The following is a 16,942-nucleotide window of genomic DNA, read 5'->3' as shown; positions in this document are numbered from 1 at the left end:
ATCCCCGAATATACATCCTATGACAGAATACAAGATAATGTAAGCTATAATATATTACGATCAAAATATATACTATGTCACGTCTTGTCTAATGCAGTCGAGTCGTCTCCGACCCATAGCGACACCATGGACACATCTGTCCCCGAACACCCCTCCTCCATCTGCCATCGTTCTGGTAATGGATCCAGAGAGTTTTCTTGGTCAAAATCCGGAAGTGGTTTACCATCGTCTCCTTCTGTGCCTAAACTCGTGTCTCCACCCTTGACTCTCTCCCGTGCCGCTGCTGCCCAGCACAGGAGAGTTGTGACTTGTAGCAGATGGCCTTCCATTCACTAGCCACTGGCCAAGCTAGGAATAGAATGGGTAGGTCTCTGCTTGACTCTCCTCCAGTAGCCGAGAACTGGTAGAGGACTGGAAACTCTCCAGGTGCCATCCTGAGAGGGGAATATACTATGTAGAACATAATTATACAAAATCAAATAAACGACGAGAGGGTGATTTCAACTGGGGTGTAAATTTTGATGGAGCTCCACAGCTATCGACCCCGGCAAAAATCGGGGAGATTAGAGACGAATGGAAATTGAATGTTAGTCTACAAGTTTGGGACAGTTCAGGGTGAGAGAACACCTTATGATCGCACCCAAACCCTGTCCTCCCCCCGACTTTCCCGTCACTAGAGACAGCACCACCTCCATTCTGTCTCACAAGCCTGTAACCTTGGTGTTATCCTTGATTCCTCTCTCTCATTCAACTGACATATTCCATCCATCACTAAATCCTCTCTGTCCCACCTTCACAACGTCTTTAAAATCCAGCATTTGCTACCACATTAAAACATTCACCCATTCTATCACGCCTGGATTACTGCATCAGCCTCCTTGCTGACCACCCAGCCTCCTATCTTTCCCCACACCAGTCCATACTTCACTCTGCTGCCCGGATCATTTATTTACAGAAATGTTCAGGCCATGTCTCCCCACTCATCAAGAAACTACAGTTTTTGCCCATCCACCACCTTGCCCACTCCCCCCTCACCTCGCTTCGCTGCTTCTACAAGCCAGCCTGCACATTTCGCTCCGCTAATGCTATCCTTCTCACTGTGACTGGAGCTCCTGAAGCAGCGTGGCTCAGTGGAAAGAGCCCGGGCTTGGGAGTCAGAGGTCATGGGTTCGAATCCCGGCTCTGCACTTGTCAGCTGTGTGACTGTGGGCGAGTCACTTAACTCCTCTGTGTCTCAGTTCCCTCATCTGTAAAATGGGGATTAAAAAACTGTGAGCCCCACGTGGGACAACCTGATGACCCTGTATCTCCCCCAGCGCTTAGAACAGTGTTCTGCACATAGTAAGCGCTTAACAAATACCAACATTATTGTTATTATTATCTCCTTTATCTCTCTGCCAAACCCTGGCCCAAGTCCTGCCTCTGTCCTGGAACACCCTCCCTCCTCAAATCTGACAATTACCCTCCCCTGCTTCAAAGTCTTTTTGAAGACACATCTCTTCCAAGAGGTTTTTCCAGACTAAGCCCCTCTTTTTCACTTCTCCCTCTCCCTTCTCCGTCGCCCCAATTTGCTCCCTTTGTTCTTCCCCCTTCCCAGCCCCAAAGCACTTACGTACGTATCTCAAAGTATTCATTCATTCACTCATTCATTCAATCGTATTCACTGAACACTTATTGTGGGCAGACTACTGTATTAAGTTCTTGGGAAAATATAATATAGCAATAAAGAGAGAAAATCGCTGCCCACGATGAGCTCACTGTCTAGATGGGGGGATACGGACATCAGTACAAGTAAAAAGACATCAATATAAATAAATAAAATTAAAGATATATACATAAGTGCTGAGGGGAGGGGGGACGAGCAAAGGAAGCGAGTCACGGTGACATGGAAGGGAGCGGAAGATGAGGACAAATGGTGCTTAGTCTGGGAAGGCCTCTTGGAAGAGATGTGCCTTCAGTAGGTCTTTGAAGGTAGGGAGAGTAATTGTCTAGCAGATTTGAGGAGTGAGGGTGTTCCAGGACAGAGGTGGGGTTTGGGCCAGGGGTCAGCAGCGAGACAGGCGAGAAGGAGGTGCACTGAGAAGTTTAGGACTAAAGGAGTGAAGTGTTTGGGCTGGGTTGTAAAAGGAGAGAAACATGCTGAGGTAGGAGCGGGCAAGGTGATGGACTGCTTTAAAGTCAAAGGTGAGGAGTTTTTGTTTGACATAGAGGTGGATAGGCAATCACTGGAGATTTTTGAGGGGTGGGGGGACACCCCTGAACGTTTCTGTAGAGAGATAATCCGGGCAGCAGAGTGAGGTATGGACTGGTGTGGAGAGAGGCGGGAGGTTGGGAGGTCAGAAAGGAGGCTGATGCAGTAATGTAGGTGGGATAGGATGAGTGACTGTACTATCGTGGTATCGGCTTGGATGGAGAGGAAAGGGCAGATTTTAGCGATGTCGTTAAGGTGAGACTGACAGGGTTTGGTGACGGATTGGATATGTGGGGTGAATGAGAGAGCAGAGTCAAGGATAATGCCCAGGTCATGGACTTGTGAGATGGGAAGGATGGTGGTGCTGTCTACGGTGAAGGGAAAGTCTGGGAGAGGACAGGGTTTGAGAGGGAAGAAAAGGAACTCTGGTCTGGACATGATAAGTTTGAGGTGATGGGAGGACATACAAGTCGAGATGTCTTGAAAGCAGGAGGAGATGCGAGCCTGGAGAGAGGGAGAGTTCAGGGGAGGAGATATAGATTTGGGTATTATCCACATAGAGATGGTAGTTGAAGCCGTGGGATACAGTGAGTTCTCCAAGGGAATGAGTGTAGATGGAGATTAGACGGGGACCCAGAACTGAACCTCGAGGGACCCCCAGAGTTAGGGAGTGGGAGGGAGAGGAAGAGCCCGTGAAGGAGACTGAGAATGAGCGGCCAGAGAGACAAGAGGAGAACGAGGAGAGGACCGTTGTCGATAGAGCGTGGGCCTCGGTGTCGGAAGGTTGTGGCTTCTAAACCCAGGTCTGCCGTTTGTCTGCTCTGTGACCTTGGGCAAGTCATGTAACTTCTCTGGGCCTCAGTCTTCTCACCTGTAAAATGGGAATTGAGACTGTGAGCCCCACATGCGACACAGACTGTGTCAAACCCGATTTGCTTGTATCCACCCCGGTGCTCAGTACAGTGCCTGGCACATAGTAAGTGCTTAAATACCAGAATTATTATTATTAATTTATTTATTTGTATTGATGTCTGCCTCCCCCCTCTAGACTGTAAACTCACGGTAGGCAGGGAATCTATCTGTTTATTGTTGTATTGTAATAATGATAATTATGGTGTTTTTTAAGCTTTGTGTCAAGCACTGTTCTAAGCACTGGGGTAGATACAAGGTAATTAGATTGTCCCACCTAGGGCTCACAGTCTTAATCCTCATTTTACAGCCGAGGTAACTATCCACTATGCCATGCCGCTTCTAGCTCTTAGTACTCTAAAGCACACAGTAAGCGCTCAATAAATGCAAATGAATGAATGAATGATTAGGCGACTTTAAAAATCCAACTTTCAAGGTTCAATTCAAGCAACCGGATTAACCCTACCAAATGCTTGTGTGAGTCTCAAGGAAATAAATACAGGTAGAAAGCAGTGTGCAGGTATGTGTTCCATCAATTACCCATTTTGGCACCTTTTATTGCAAGCTGGCATGAAAATGTATCTTTTCCATTTTTTTTTCACCTAAAGAGATCCTTCAGGTTTTTGTGTATTTTTGTGTTTTGTGTGTTTTGTATCGGTAATATGAAAGATGAGAAAAACAAAGCAAAACAAACAGATATCTAATTGAAATATGCGAATGTGGGCACAATAGAAATCTTATCTTTTCCAAAACCATTACAGCCTATTATGAAATAATATGTATACATATACATAATAATATAGATTTGTACAATATAAGGGAATGCATATTATTTACCCGAGAGACTAAAATGACTACTTTGAAGCTGTTACCGTCTTTGGGTAAATACGTATTTTGGCATGCGTGCTAATTCTCCAAACATATTACTGTTTACCCCATATCCTGTAATTTCCCAATCCATTGAGAAAATCTGCACAGAGGTACTTTTTAACAAATGGGTTTTTTTTGTCACGATGACTCATAATGGTTCCTTTGGAGCTGTTACAATCTATCACGTGCCGTGTACGCTTAGATCATATCTCCTTTATTCTCTACCACTTTTAATTTTTTTGAATAAAAATGATTAGACCGTATTATGAACTGTGCTAATATCTGCCAAGTTTCATTATGTTGCTGAAATCAACAAACGTTATTTGATTTGCCCAGGATTGCCAAATTATTTTCCATGTAGTGCTCTGCTTTGTGTAATTTGCTTCAGTTAAAACGTGGCTCAAAGAATGGTTATAGACATGCCATACCCGATTCTGAGAGCAGAGAATTGAAGTTAGACTAGAAGGTGTAATATGTATATTTTTAACCCTATCCTTCCTGGCCCAAGGAGATTCATTGAGAGAGACCCAAAAAAAAAAAAATATCAAGCTTACCTTTATTTGTGATTTTTTTTAAAAAAAAAGATTTTCCCTCTTTTAAACATCTACATTCAAACCTGTGACATAAAATTAATTTATATACCGTCTATTAGAAAATAACTCTGACTTTGAAATAATAATTGAAATCATTTAAATTTCTGTATTTAAATGACGGCAGGCTGGAATTTGCACTACCTCTTTTCTATAAGTAACACCGTTGCTTAGTTATGATGTCAAGAAAATGACAGTATATTAGGAATCATTTCTTCCCCTTTTATCATTATTTATATAGCTGAAATTACACTTTTGACCATACTGGAAACTAAAGCTAGTTCCTGAATGGAAAACTGTGTTCTTTTGGTCCATGGAATTCAGTGTATTTTAATAGTGCATCTATCATAAAATTTTATTATTGGGGGGGGGCGATATAAAACTTTTATGTCAAACGACCACGATGGAGCCGTTTAACTAAGAACAGATCGGATTTAAACTCGGCATGTTTTATTATGCAGTTTCAGTGTCAGCTGTTGCTTAATGCTATTTAATGTTGACTCAAGAACATGTTCAAGAAAAAACCACAGAAGACTTTGATCTAAAGATTTGAAAAGATCCATTTTAGGTATTTGTTAGAATATGGATCTTCATTATTGTTGGATGTGGTCACCATTAAAATGTTTATCTCAGCCAGCTTCCAAACAAATGTCTTGTCTGGTCGTTTAAAAATGCACAAAATTAAAAAAAAAATACTAGTGTCAATAAAGTAGCCTGTAAGTTTATGTCCTAGGGTCACATAAGGGTTCACTCACAAAGGGTAACAAAAGAATATGTTTGCATTATAAAGTGGTCAACTTATCTTTTATTATCCATTGGTTCCATGAGAATAATGTTCAGTAAATAAGATTTTCCAGAGTTAAAAAAATGGTTAAAGGAATATTTGCTATAGTGGTATTTGTACATGCCTATATTAGCAAATAATAATAATAATGATAAAGCAACTTTGAGAGAGAGTGGATGCATTACAAATGGAAATCTGTATAATGCTTTATATAGAGAGAGCAGCACGAAATTTTCTGTCATATATTCTTAGACATATTAAAATCGCCTCCATACAGTTAAATAAATACAAAAATAAGTAAAAAGGAAAACCATTTGCTCTCTTTTTAGTGGCCTCGATTGCAAACCATGCATTGCTCTTCAATTAAAGAGATGAAATTCCTCACCACACCCCTTCCCCTCCCCCCACAAATGGAACTCTATTGACTGAGAGATGGTCTCATTTGGTATGGACAAAGGAAAAGAAAAATGAAAGAATGCTTCTAGGTACGTAAATGGGTATTGATTGGTGCATAGTTCTACTAATAGTCGTTTTAAAACTAAATATTTCGGCTCATAAACTTGGTTTGTTGGCAAATGCTTTTAAAATGAGTATAAATTCATTTTCCTCAATTATATTCAAAATAAAATCAATATAAATGAATCATGGAGGTACAGGTGAAAACACAGTCTGGATATCAGTAGTTTCCGACACCCTGAACTATCCTTATTAGCATCCAAAGTTTTTCGAGCCTAAAACACAGAAACTTGTTCTAGGAGACTCAGAAATTGTAGCCATAAATATACGGAACTATCATATGGTGTGTACTAACCGCAGCGAAATAGGGGGTGAGGCGTAGAAAGTTTATACAATACACTAACAGTCACTTTAAAGCCAAGAGGACTAAACAACGCATTTCTGAAGAACCTCAAGCAGAGGTAGAAAACATGACGGAAATTCAGCCATACTATCGATGGGTAAACCCGGAAAATATTGAGCAGGTTTCCATCCTTCTTCTAACCTACTGCAAGTTTCATCTGGGAGGAGGAAAAAGCTTAAACAGGGCCTATTAGCTGGAAATAGTTCTGCCAATAATTCTCACAGTAGGTGAACTCTTCCAGCAATTTTCACGATTAATTACCAGTAGCGAGCGTATTCATAATCTGGTGTTAATTTTGCAGGATCTGAATGAACTCAACTCTGGCACACTCAGTTATTATTTCCCTGCTACCAATAGGATGAACTGCTTGTTCAAGTCATGCTGTGTCAAAAGAGTGCTAATGTGTTTATATAAACACTACAAGCTGCACCTGTCTTAACCACACTTTTTATTCTCTTTTCCTCCATTCCTTGGAACATATAAAATCCTTCAGTGTTGGAATGTGGAAACGCAAACGCGCACACACACCCCCCCCCAACAGTACACACAGAGAACAACAAACGCACGTCTAATGTCGGTAAACTTCGTAGGGATTGGAATAAAAGAGAAATTGTGAACTTCATGATGCAAAACCCTCCCTCTTTCAAAAAGTAAGTAAGAATGGAAGTCCACATCTTTTGTTTTGTAATCCTTTGCTATAGTTTACTTCTAATTGCCCCACAGCACTATTTATAGTACCTATTTATACTTTATTTATTTATATTAATGCCTGTCTCCCCCTCTAGACTCTAAGCTCATGTGGGCAAAGAATGTGTCTACCAACTCTGTTGTATTGCGTTCTCCCAAGTGCTTAGTAGACTGCTCTGCACACAGTAGGACCTCAAAAAATATAACTGATTGAGTGTTTTCACCTACAAGGGAGTAAAGAAGGTTAACGCTGGTAACGAAACTTTGTAGATGTGCTAGAAATGACGAATATGCTAACAATCTCATATTTTCAAGTAAATGACATAAAGTATAAACAGTAATGTCACATGCTATGGTATTATTTTATAGCTGCTTTCTTGCCCCAGTCATTTTCATCTTCTGTTTTTATAGCCCTCTCCTGATATAAGATTATATAAAATATGGAATAGATAAAATAGAAAAATGATTGAACAAATTAGAAGTCCCCATAAATAGATCAATTAATATTAGATCAATTAATTTTCATCTGAATGAAAGCACACATATATAAACTCATTTTGAAGAAAACCGATCTTGCATCAGTAGCGATGTTCCAGTAGGTAAAGGGGAGATCCCACTTTCATAGGATGAAATCACTAACCACAATAGGTAAAAATCAGAGCAATAATACACTTTTTTAAAAGTCAAGTCTCAGCGCACCCAGAGAACATGTGTCTGTTTATATCTTAAAGACAACCCTGTTAGAGCATTAGGTGAATTTAACCAAAGGAAATAAGACTGCTAGAGTACAGTAAATGCTTAACAAATACCGTTATCATTATTATTATTAGACTGCGATCTACTAGGTGCTCACACAAAATTAAATGGGAATTAGAAATCAACAGATACACCTGAAATATCAAATCTCTGACCGATCGGAGGTAAAATGTTTTCAAAAAGAAATACATGAGAAACTTTATTTTTAAAGGGACGTTTTCTTAAAACTATAGAATGATTAAAGGGACTATCAAATCCTCCATTCTCTATATTATTATTTACATGATATCCCGTATTTGACTTTTAAATGTGCATGTGATCATTTTAGTTTTTCAATCAATCCTTCCGTAAACTAGTGCTGAACCTGTGTAAGTTTGCTTTTTCTCTTCGAACCACGTTATCTAATTCTGTTTTAAAGTGTAAAACTATGAAATCACTCCTAATAACATTTTCAATCTCTTAAACCTGAAAATGTTCATTTTGTTCTGGATATATATGAACGGATATAGAGCATATTGCCTCTACGTAATAACGATAGACATAGTTTGCTATGCACTACTTTCTTTGAAGAGAGCCCTTCCTTCAAAACAAATTTTAAGCCGTCCTAATGATAGTTCATTAGAAAGTTGGAAGAACGATAATTAGAGCTATTGTATATGTAGCCAAAAAAAAAAAAATAGCTGGCCAGAGCTGGATGGTAAATGCTAAATTGAATTTTTAAAATTAAAAATTTAAAAATAAAATCGCCATTTGGCTGTACAAGCTCGCATAAGACCGAGGATGAGGTAGACGGGGTTGAAGGTGAAAGGACTAGCATATGTTGCCTAAAGGGTTGTAGAGTGTGGTTTCAATTCTTACGGCAAGCGAGGGGCCCATAGTAACCTTCATTGTGAAGGGAAGCCACCAGCTGGATCAAGATTTGTAACCACATTAAGAGCGAGTTTTCTAGTCTTACCGCTCCAGGCAAGAAAGTATGAGCATCTGTCTCCCTTGAGAAAAAGGATTCACAGTAGTCAGGGCCTGCGTGATGCTTTAGGAGTTCTTGGCACTGACTGCTTTCCTTGATCGGCTCCGGGGAAGGGAGAATTCAAGGGTTGAAAGGGGAATAGGAAACCATGACTCTGACAAAAGTCTGCCTCTGGAAAAACGCGGTGGGAAATGAAAATATAGCCTTGTCAAGAGTTCCCAAAGGCTGTCAAAGGGAATCCGGAATGATGTGTGTAGAAAGTGAGAAGCAGCGTGGCTTAGTGGAAAGAGCACAGGTTTGGGAGTCAGATGTCGTGGGTTCTAATCCCAGCTCCGCCACTCGTCAGCTGTGAGACTCTGGGCAGGTCACTTAGCTTCTCTGTGCCTCGGTTACCTTATCTGTAAAATGGGGATTAAGACCGTGAGCCCCATTTGGGACAACTTGCTTACCCTGTATCTACCCCAGGGCTTAGAACAATGTTTGGCACATAGTAAGTGTTTAACAAATGCCATTATTATTATTATACTGACGACTCACTGTGTTGTCTGGGACAAAATTTGGCAATGTAGGATTGTTCCGGCAAACGGTAGCTAATTCCTTTTACTATAAGTAAAACTATTTTACAGTCATCACTGCCCCTGACCCTCCCATATCTCAGCTACCTGGATAAAGCTGTTTAACTGGTGTTTATCATAGAGACTCTTAAACTGGCACAGATTAGCTTATTCATTCCTTCATTCAATCACATTTATTGAGCACTTACTGTGTGCAGAGCACTGTACTAAGCGCTTAGAAAATACAATTCGGCAATAAATGGAGACAGTCCCTGCCCAACAAAGGGCTCACAGTCTTGGGTCGGTTGCCTCTGCTATATAGTGAGAGAGGAACATTAACAAAGCAGATGGGTAACAGTGAGTTTTATTCATTCAATCGTATTTATTGAGCGATTGCTGTGTGCAGAACACTCTACTAGGCACTTGGAAATAATAATGTTGGTATTTGTTAAGTGCTTACTATGCGCAGAGCACTGTTCTAAGCGCTGGGGTAGCTACAGGGTAATCAGGTTGTCCCACGGGAGGCTCACAGTCTCCATCCCCATTTTACTGATGAAGTAATTGAGGCACCGAGAAGTGAAGTGACTTGCCCACAGTCACACAGCTGACAAGTGGCAGAGCGGGGATTAAAACCCATGACCTCTGACTCCCAAGTCTGGGCTCTTTTCACTGAGCCATGCTGACAATGACTCTACCCTCCTTCCAAGCCTTATTGAAGGCACATCTCTTCCAAGAGGCCTTCCCTGACTAAGTCCTCATTTCCTCATCTCCCACTTCCTTCTACGTCACCTTGACTTCTTCCCTTTATTCATCCTCTCTCCCAGCCCCACCACACTCATGTATATATTTGTAATTTATTCCTATTAATGTCTGCCTCCCCCTCTAGACTGTAATCATGTGGGCAGGGAATATGTCTCCTATATTATATTGTACTCTCCAAAACTCTTAGGAGACTGCTCTGCACACAGTAAGTGCTCGGTAAATACGATCAATTTACTGAATGATTAAATACCTACAGTTTGATCTTGATCCATAAATCAATCAACAATATTGACTGAGCACTGCCTTGAGCAGTTGAGAGAGTATTTAATAAGGGTAATGATGAAACTAAGACCTGGCTTCTAATCCCAGCCCAGCTGGGTGACTTGGGCAAGTCACTTCACTTCTCTATGCCTCAGTTACCTCATCTGTAAAATGGGGATTAAGACAGTGAGCCCCACGTGCGACAACCCGATTACTTTGTATCTATCCCAGGGCTTAGAACTGTGCTCGGCACATAGTAAGCGCTTATCAAATGCCATCATCATCATCATCATTTGCCTGCTGTGGGTCCGTGGGCCAGTAACTTAACTTCTTTGTGTCTCAGTCACCTCATCTGTAAAATGGGGGATTAAGACTCTGAGCCCTATGTGGGATAAGGGCTTGTATAATAATAATAATAATGTTGGTATTTGTTAAGCACTTACTATGTGCAGAGCACTGTTCTAAGCGCTGGGGTAGATACAGGGTAATCAGGTCGTCCCACGTGAGGCTCACAGTTAATCCCCATTTTACAGATGAGGTAACTGGGGCACAGAGAAGTTAAGCGACTCGCCCACAGTCACACAGCTGACAAGCGGCAGATCCGGGAGTCGAACTCATCACCTCTGACTCCGAAGCCCAGGCTCTTTCCACTGAACCCCGCTGCTTCCTTTTGTATCTACCCCAGAGCTCAATACAGTGCCTTGTAAGTGTTTAACAAATACCACTTAAAAAAACGAAACAAAAAGCGAAAATAACTGGTGGTTGGCAGTCAGCTTTAAATGTTTTCTACCCACAAAAGAGTTTTGCAAACCTCAGGTCATTATTAAAAATATGCTTGATTTTCCATACGGTACCTCTTGCACTCTCCAGGTTCCCTGAAATCAGGATCCTGTATCTGAACCAGCAGATGTGAGCATCTCGTTCAGTAATAGTAAGCAATTGGGATGAGGGAACGGTAGAATCCGCTGCTGAAAAGGCTATATAGAAATAAAATCCGTTCTGTGGTCACGGGCTGCCCTTATTCCAATCGACCACCTCCCAGGCTTCTGGCTGGTCCCAGGACATGGGTTCTAATCCTGGCTCTGCCGCTTGTCTGCTCTGTCATGTCGGGCAAGTCATTTAACTTCTCTGCACTTCAGTTTCCTCACATAGAAAACCAATCATTTGCATTTCCTAGTTATGGTCGGGTACCCAGTGCATAAACAGCAACGGATGCTGCAAACCCCACTGCAAAGGATGTCTTGTGTATAATAATTAATTTAATTATGGTATTTGTTAAGCATTTATTCTGTGTCAAGCAGTATTCTCGGAGCTGGAGTGGACACAGCTTAATCAGTTCAGACTCGATCCCTGTTCAACATGGGGCTCGCAGTCTAGAAGAAAGGGAGAACAGATATAAACATTAGGAAACTACAAAGACGGATCGCCAACGTGTCAAATAAATATCGAATTTATGCTTTGTTTCTAGTCAGCACTTTTCTTGGCAATGATATTTCTTCTCGATGCCTCCTTGAGGTTTTATAGTTTTAAAAACACAAATTCATGGGTACAGACTGTTCTGGTGGAGGAGAGAATGGATGGGGCTAGTCAGGAGTATTTCCTAGAAGAGATTGGCCTTGGCTATGATTTAAAGAGGAAGAATGGGGTATAGCAAGTAGGAGGCCAAGAGATATCGTGGCTCAGCCAATTGCCGCCGTGTGACCTTGAGTGAATCACACAGCCCTTCTCTGTGTCTCAGCTTCCTCTTCTGTAAAACAGGGATTAAATACCTCTTCTCCCTCACTCTCTATTACCATTCCAGATAGGTGCCATACTAACATCTTAAATGAGCCACTTGAGGAGGGATAAAACCGATTCATTCATTCAAGTATTTTGATTGAGCGCTACTATGTGCAGAGCACTGTACTTAGCGCTTGGGAGACTATGATGCAACAATAAAGAGATACATTCCCTGTCCGTAATGAGCTTCAGAGGGAGGGAAACTGGTTTGCTATAGCGCTTTTATTACCAAAGCTCCCTCCCATTAATTAGTTCATTTCAACCCCCACGACAACTCTGTAAGGTAGGGAGACAAGGTGGGTATAATTATCCCCGTTTTACAGATGGGGAAACCGAGGTACAGAGAAGTTAAGTGACTCGACCACGGTCACGTGGCAGGCTGACAGTGCAGCTCGGACTCGAACGCGGGTCCTCCGGCTTCACGACTGGCAGTCTGTCGCTTTGCCACACCGCTTCCCCTACCTGATGGACTCATAAGTCACAGAAAATATGATAAATGATGTTTCTGTGAATTACCCAGAGCAGAATATCACTTAACGGGGATCCTCTTGGAGCTAGACGGTGAACGCCACTGTTTCAACAGAGATGACCTTCAGTCCCTACTGGTTATCTTAGGTGCACCCAGATTGGATAGAGTCACATACATCTATGTTGAAAAGGTTTGGAAGGGCGATTTAGTCGACCCCGCCTTTAGGCCGGGCCATATTTTGATGATTCCCTAGAATATAGATGTAGCCTCTCTCAATCAGTCAGTCAAGCAGTGGTATTCGATGAGCAGAACGCTGTACTAAAGGCCTTGGTGGAATAGAAGAGGGAGGTAGACACCATCCCTACCTTCAAGGAGTTTAGAGTCTAAAAAAGGGGAGTTGGGCAGGGAATGTGTCTATCCACTCCACTGGGCGTGTACTCTCCCAATCACGTAGTACAGGGCTCTGCAGCCATCCAGTCAATCACATTTATTGAGCGCTTCCTGTGTGCAGAGCACTGTACTAAGCGCTGGGAAAGTACAATATAACTAGATGAGACGCATTCCCTGCCCGCAACGAGCTGTCTATTGTATTGTCCTCTCCCAAGCACTTAGTACAGCGCTCTACTTTAGTAAGCGTTCAATCATTATGATTAAATGAATGATTGATTGATTTGTTAATCTCCCTTGATAATGCATTCGCATAACACGAAGTTCTTCTGAGTAATCTCTTTCGGAGCCCCGGTAAGAAAAGGCAACTATCATTCCAAAGAAGCAATCTGATGTAATGGTTGGAGATGAATCATGCAAGTTTCATTTTTTGGATTGCAAAATGTTCCTTAACTAACCTCCAGAAGCAAATATCTGAATCATTATCTCTGTGGTCTGTGAAAAGGTTAGGGAGGTTGGTAGCAGTTTTCATCTGGCTCTCCAGGATGGTAGCTTAAAAATGAGAATCAGATCTAGTCGGAAACACCAGTGCCTCCTTACACTTTCAAGTGACACGGCCACCGCATCTTTATAACGGAAAAATAAATCCTTACACTCTACTGGGAAAAAACCTGGTGCGTCTAGTTGGGGGAAGCAATCTCGTTTCAGAAGAATGGGATCTGGCTATATGTCCTTATTTTCCTATTTCATTTTTTTTTTACTCTGAGAAGGGAATTTTATCAGACAAGCATCTGGTTCAATAGCCCCGTGACTTAAATTCCTAGCACAGTGTAAATATCAGTAGGTTGAACTACTAGGAGGATATGATCAGTGTCCAGGTGATGAAAATGCATATGCATCTTTCAAGCGACCATTTAAAATTGTCTAATAATTTTTAAAAATGATCTTTTCTTAAGCACTTATAAGGTGATAATAATAATGATAATTGTGGTATTTATTAAGCGCTCATTATATGCCAGGCTCTGTACTAAGAGCGAGGGTGACTACCAGCTGGGTGACAAAACGTTCCCCTGGAAGGTCAGTGATTAGGCTACTAGCCTGCTTTCCTTTAGCATGATCTGGATCTATGTAGAAGAGCAGCGCTGAGGGATTGAATGAGGTAATATATATTTACGTCGCAGGCACAGAACCACACTGCAGATCAATTCTGTTTCTACAGCCGTGTTGGGCATCTGAAAAAGACATTCAACCTGGTTTAGTGGATGAAACGCAGGCCTGAGAGTCAGAAGAACCCGGGTTCCAATCCCGTCTCCGCCACATGTCCGCTGCGTGACCTTGGGCAGGTCACTTGTTTCTTTGTGCCTCAGTTCCCTCATCTGTAAAATGGGGATTGAGACTGTGAGCCCCACGTGGGACAACATGATTATCTTATAACCACCTCAGTGCTTAGAACAGTGTTTGGCACATACTAAGCGCTTAACAAATACCGTCATTATTATTTAACTTCTCTGGGCCTCAGTTACCTCATCTGTAAAATGGAGATTAAGAATGGGAGCCCCATGCGGGACAGGGACTGTGTCCAAACCGATTAACTTGTATCTATCCCAGTGCCTAGAACGGTGCTTGGCACACAGTAGGCATTTAACAAGTACCATCGAATATTTGTTTATTATTTTAACATTCGCTTGATGTACATAGCCTTAATTTAGTTCTTTATATTAATGTCTGCCTCCCTTCTAGGCTTTAAGCTCGTCATGGCCAGGGAATGGCTACCAACTCTGTATTGCTGTACTTTCCCCTGGGTTTAATACAGTGCTTCGCACACAGTAAGTGCTTAATAAACATCACTGATTGATTAATTGACTGTGACCAGTTATTACCTGTGACTCCACTGTTTCCACTTTCTCTAACTGAGGGTATCTGCTCAAAAGCTGTAACCCCCAGAGATAAGACATCGGCCGCCTCCCAGGTTTCCTGCCCCGAGAGCTGTGTGTGGAAAGTCTGGGTAGCCATTTGGCCGAGACAGTAATTACGAAGAGTCTCCAGATGGCCATGACAGATGGGGGGGAAGAGACAACATCTCTCCCCTTATGTTTAGACTCAGGTGGCAAATGCAAAACTACACTGCCACGTGGCGAATCGAATCCTACACGGGCAAACTGGGTACCTACGAAGGCTGGACAGTCAAGACGGAAGCAGAAGTGACCTGGGAAAGAAGTCTGTGTGTATATGTTTTTTTGAAGGTATTTGTTAAGCGCTTACTGTGTGCCAGGCACTATACTAAGCACTGAGGTACAGACAGGTTGATCAGGTTAGACACAGTTCCTGTCCCACATTATAATTATAATAAGCAGCAGCAGGATGGCCTAATGGCTAGAGCACGGGATTGGGAGTCAGAAGGTCATGGATTCTAATCCTGGCTCTGCCGTTTGTCTGCAGTGTGACCTTGCGCAAGTCACTTCACTTCTTTGTGCCTCAGTTACCTCATCTGTAAAATGGGAATTAAGACTGTGAGCCCCTCACAGGACAACCTGATTTTCATGTATCTACCCCAGCACCTAGAACAGTGTTTGGCCCATAGTAAGAGCTTAGCAAATGGCATAATTATTATTATCATTATTATTATAACTGGTAGTAATTGTGGTATCTGTTAAGCACTCACTATTTGCCAAGCACTGTACAAAGCGCTGGGGCGGATACAAACAAATCGGTTGGATATAGTCCCTGTCCCACATGGGGCTCACAGTCTTAACCCCTATTTTGCAGTTAAGGTAACTGAGGCACAGAGAAGTTAAATGATTTGCCCAAGGTCACATAAATAGGTGACAGAGCTGCAGTGAGAACTCAGTTCCTCTGACTCAGAGGCCCGCGCTCTTCCCATTAGGCCATGCTGCTTCTCGGGATTTTCTACCGTAGATACGGCTTTGGAAAAGGGTGTTCAAAACCTCATCTGAGTAAAGAAAACTGTTCCAGCCAGAGTGTCAATGTGAGGAAACTCAGCTACCCCATAGCCAATGAGAAAATTTAGGCACAAAATGGAAGCCAGCAAGACACCTTTATTGATTTATATTAATTTCTGCTTCCCCCTCTAGACAGTATGCTCATTGTGGGCAGGGAATATGTCTGCTTATTGCTATATTGTACTCTCCCGAGCACTTAGTACAATGCTCTGCACGCAGTAAGCCCTCAGTAAATACAGTTGGCTGGCTGACTGGCTGATTGTAGCTGAACCAACTGTATACTCTCTCCTGGTGATTATCTTTCTGTTTTTCCTGAGGAGAGGCTTTGCTGGGGAAATAGGTTTGGGGATTGGAGGTATTGGAATTGTCCAAGTTGTGTGAAACACAAAATTGGTTGAGAGAGAGTCCTTCATCAAGCAGCCGACGATCCGTGGGGCAGGGCTCAGTCCCCAGCATGGTTTTCATCAAGTCATTATAGAGATTTTACCTTGATTGTAATTCTTTGTAGTTTTTTGGGGGGGGCTCCCAATGTCTTCTCAGACTAAGGCCAACTGCTGTGGCTATAAGAATTTCTAACCACCCTCACTCAAAAGCAAGGCCATCGTTTCCCGCCCCCCCCCCCTTTTCATCTGACATATCAGAAGGCAGTGATATGAGTGACCAGAATAAAAATGATAACAATGCAAACTGTTGAGCACTTCCAATATGCTAAGTACTGGACTAAGCTCTGGAGTAGATACAAGCTAATCAGATTGGACACATCCCCTTAATAATGTTGGTATTTGTTAAGCGCTTACTATGTGCCGAGCACTGTTCTAAGCGCTGGGGTAGACACAGGGGAATCAGGTTGCCCCATGTAGGGCTCACAGTCTTAATCCCCATTTTACAGATGAGGTAACTGAGGCACTGAGAAGTTAAGTGACTTGCCCAAAGTCACACAGCTGACCAGTGGCTGAGCCGGGATTCGAACCCATGACCTCTGACTCCAAAGCCCATGCTCTTTCCATTGAGCCACGCTGCTTCCCCTTCCCATATGGGGTCACAGTCTAAACTCCCAGTTTGCAGGTGGGGTAACTGAGGTACAGAAACGTGAAGTGTTTGCCTAAGGCCACACAGCAGGCAAACGGCGGAGCCGGGATTGGAAACCAGGTCCTTCC

General features: G+C 42.4%; 1 non-coding gene across 1 annotated transcript; it reads right to left on the bottom strand.

Annotated features, from left to right (window-relative positions):
* Positions 1 to 306: 306 nt before the first annotated feature.
* Positions 307 to 444, bottom strand: LOC114816251. Its single transcript, XR_003764015.1, has one exon. It is a non-coding gene; the product is annotated as a small nucleolar RNA SNORA7 (small nucleolar RNA).
* Positions 445 to 16,942: the final 16,498 nt, after the last annotated feature.

Source organism: Ornithorhynchus anatinus, chromosome 1 (genome assembly GCF_004115215.2).
Source record: "Ornithorhynchus anatinus isolate Pmale09 chromosome 1, mOrnAna1.pri.v4, whole genome shotgun sequence".
Lineage (NCBI taxonomy): Eukaryota > Metazoa > Chordata > Mammalia > Monotremata > Ornithorhynchidae > Ornithorhynchus > Ornithorhynchus anatinus.
Note: the sequence above shows the minus strand (reverse complement) of the source record. Positions and strands in the feature narration are given on the sequence as shown.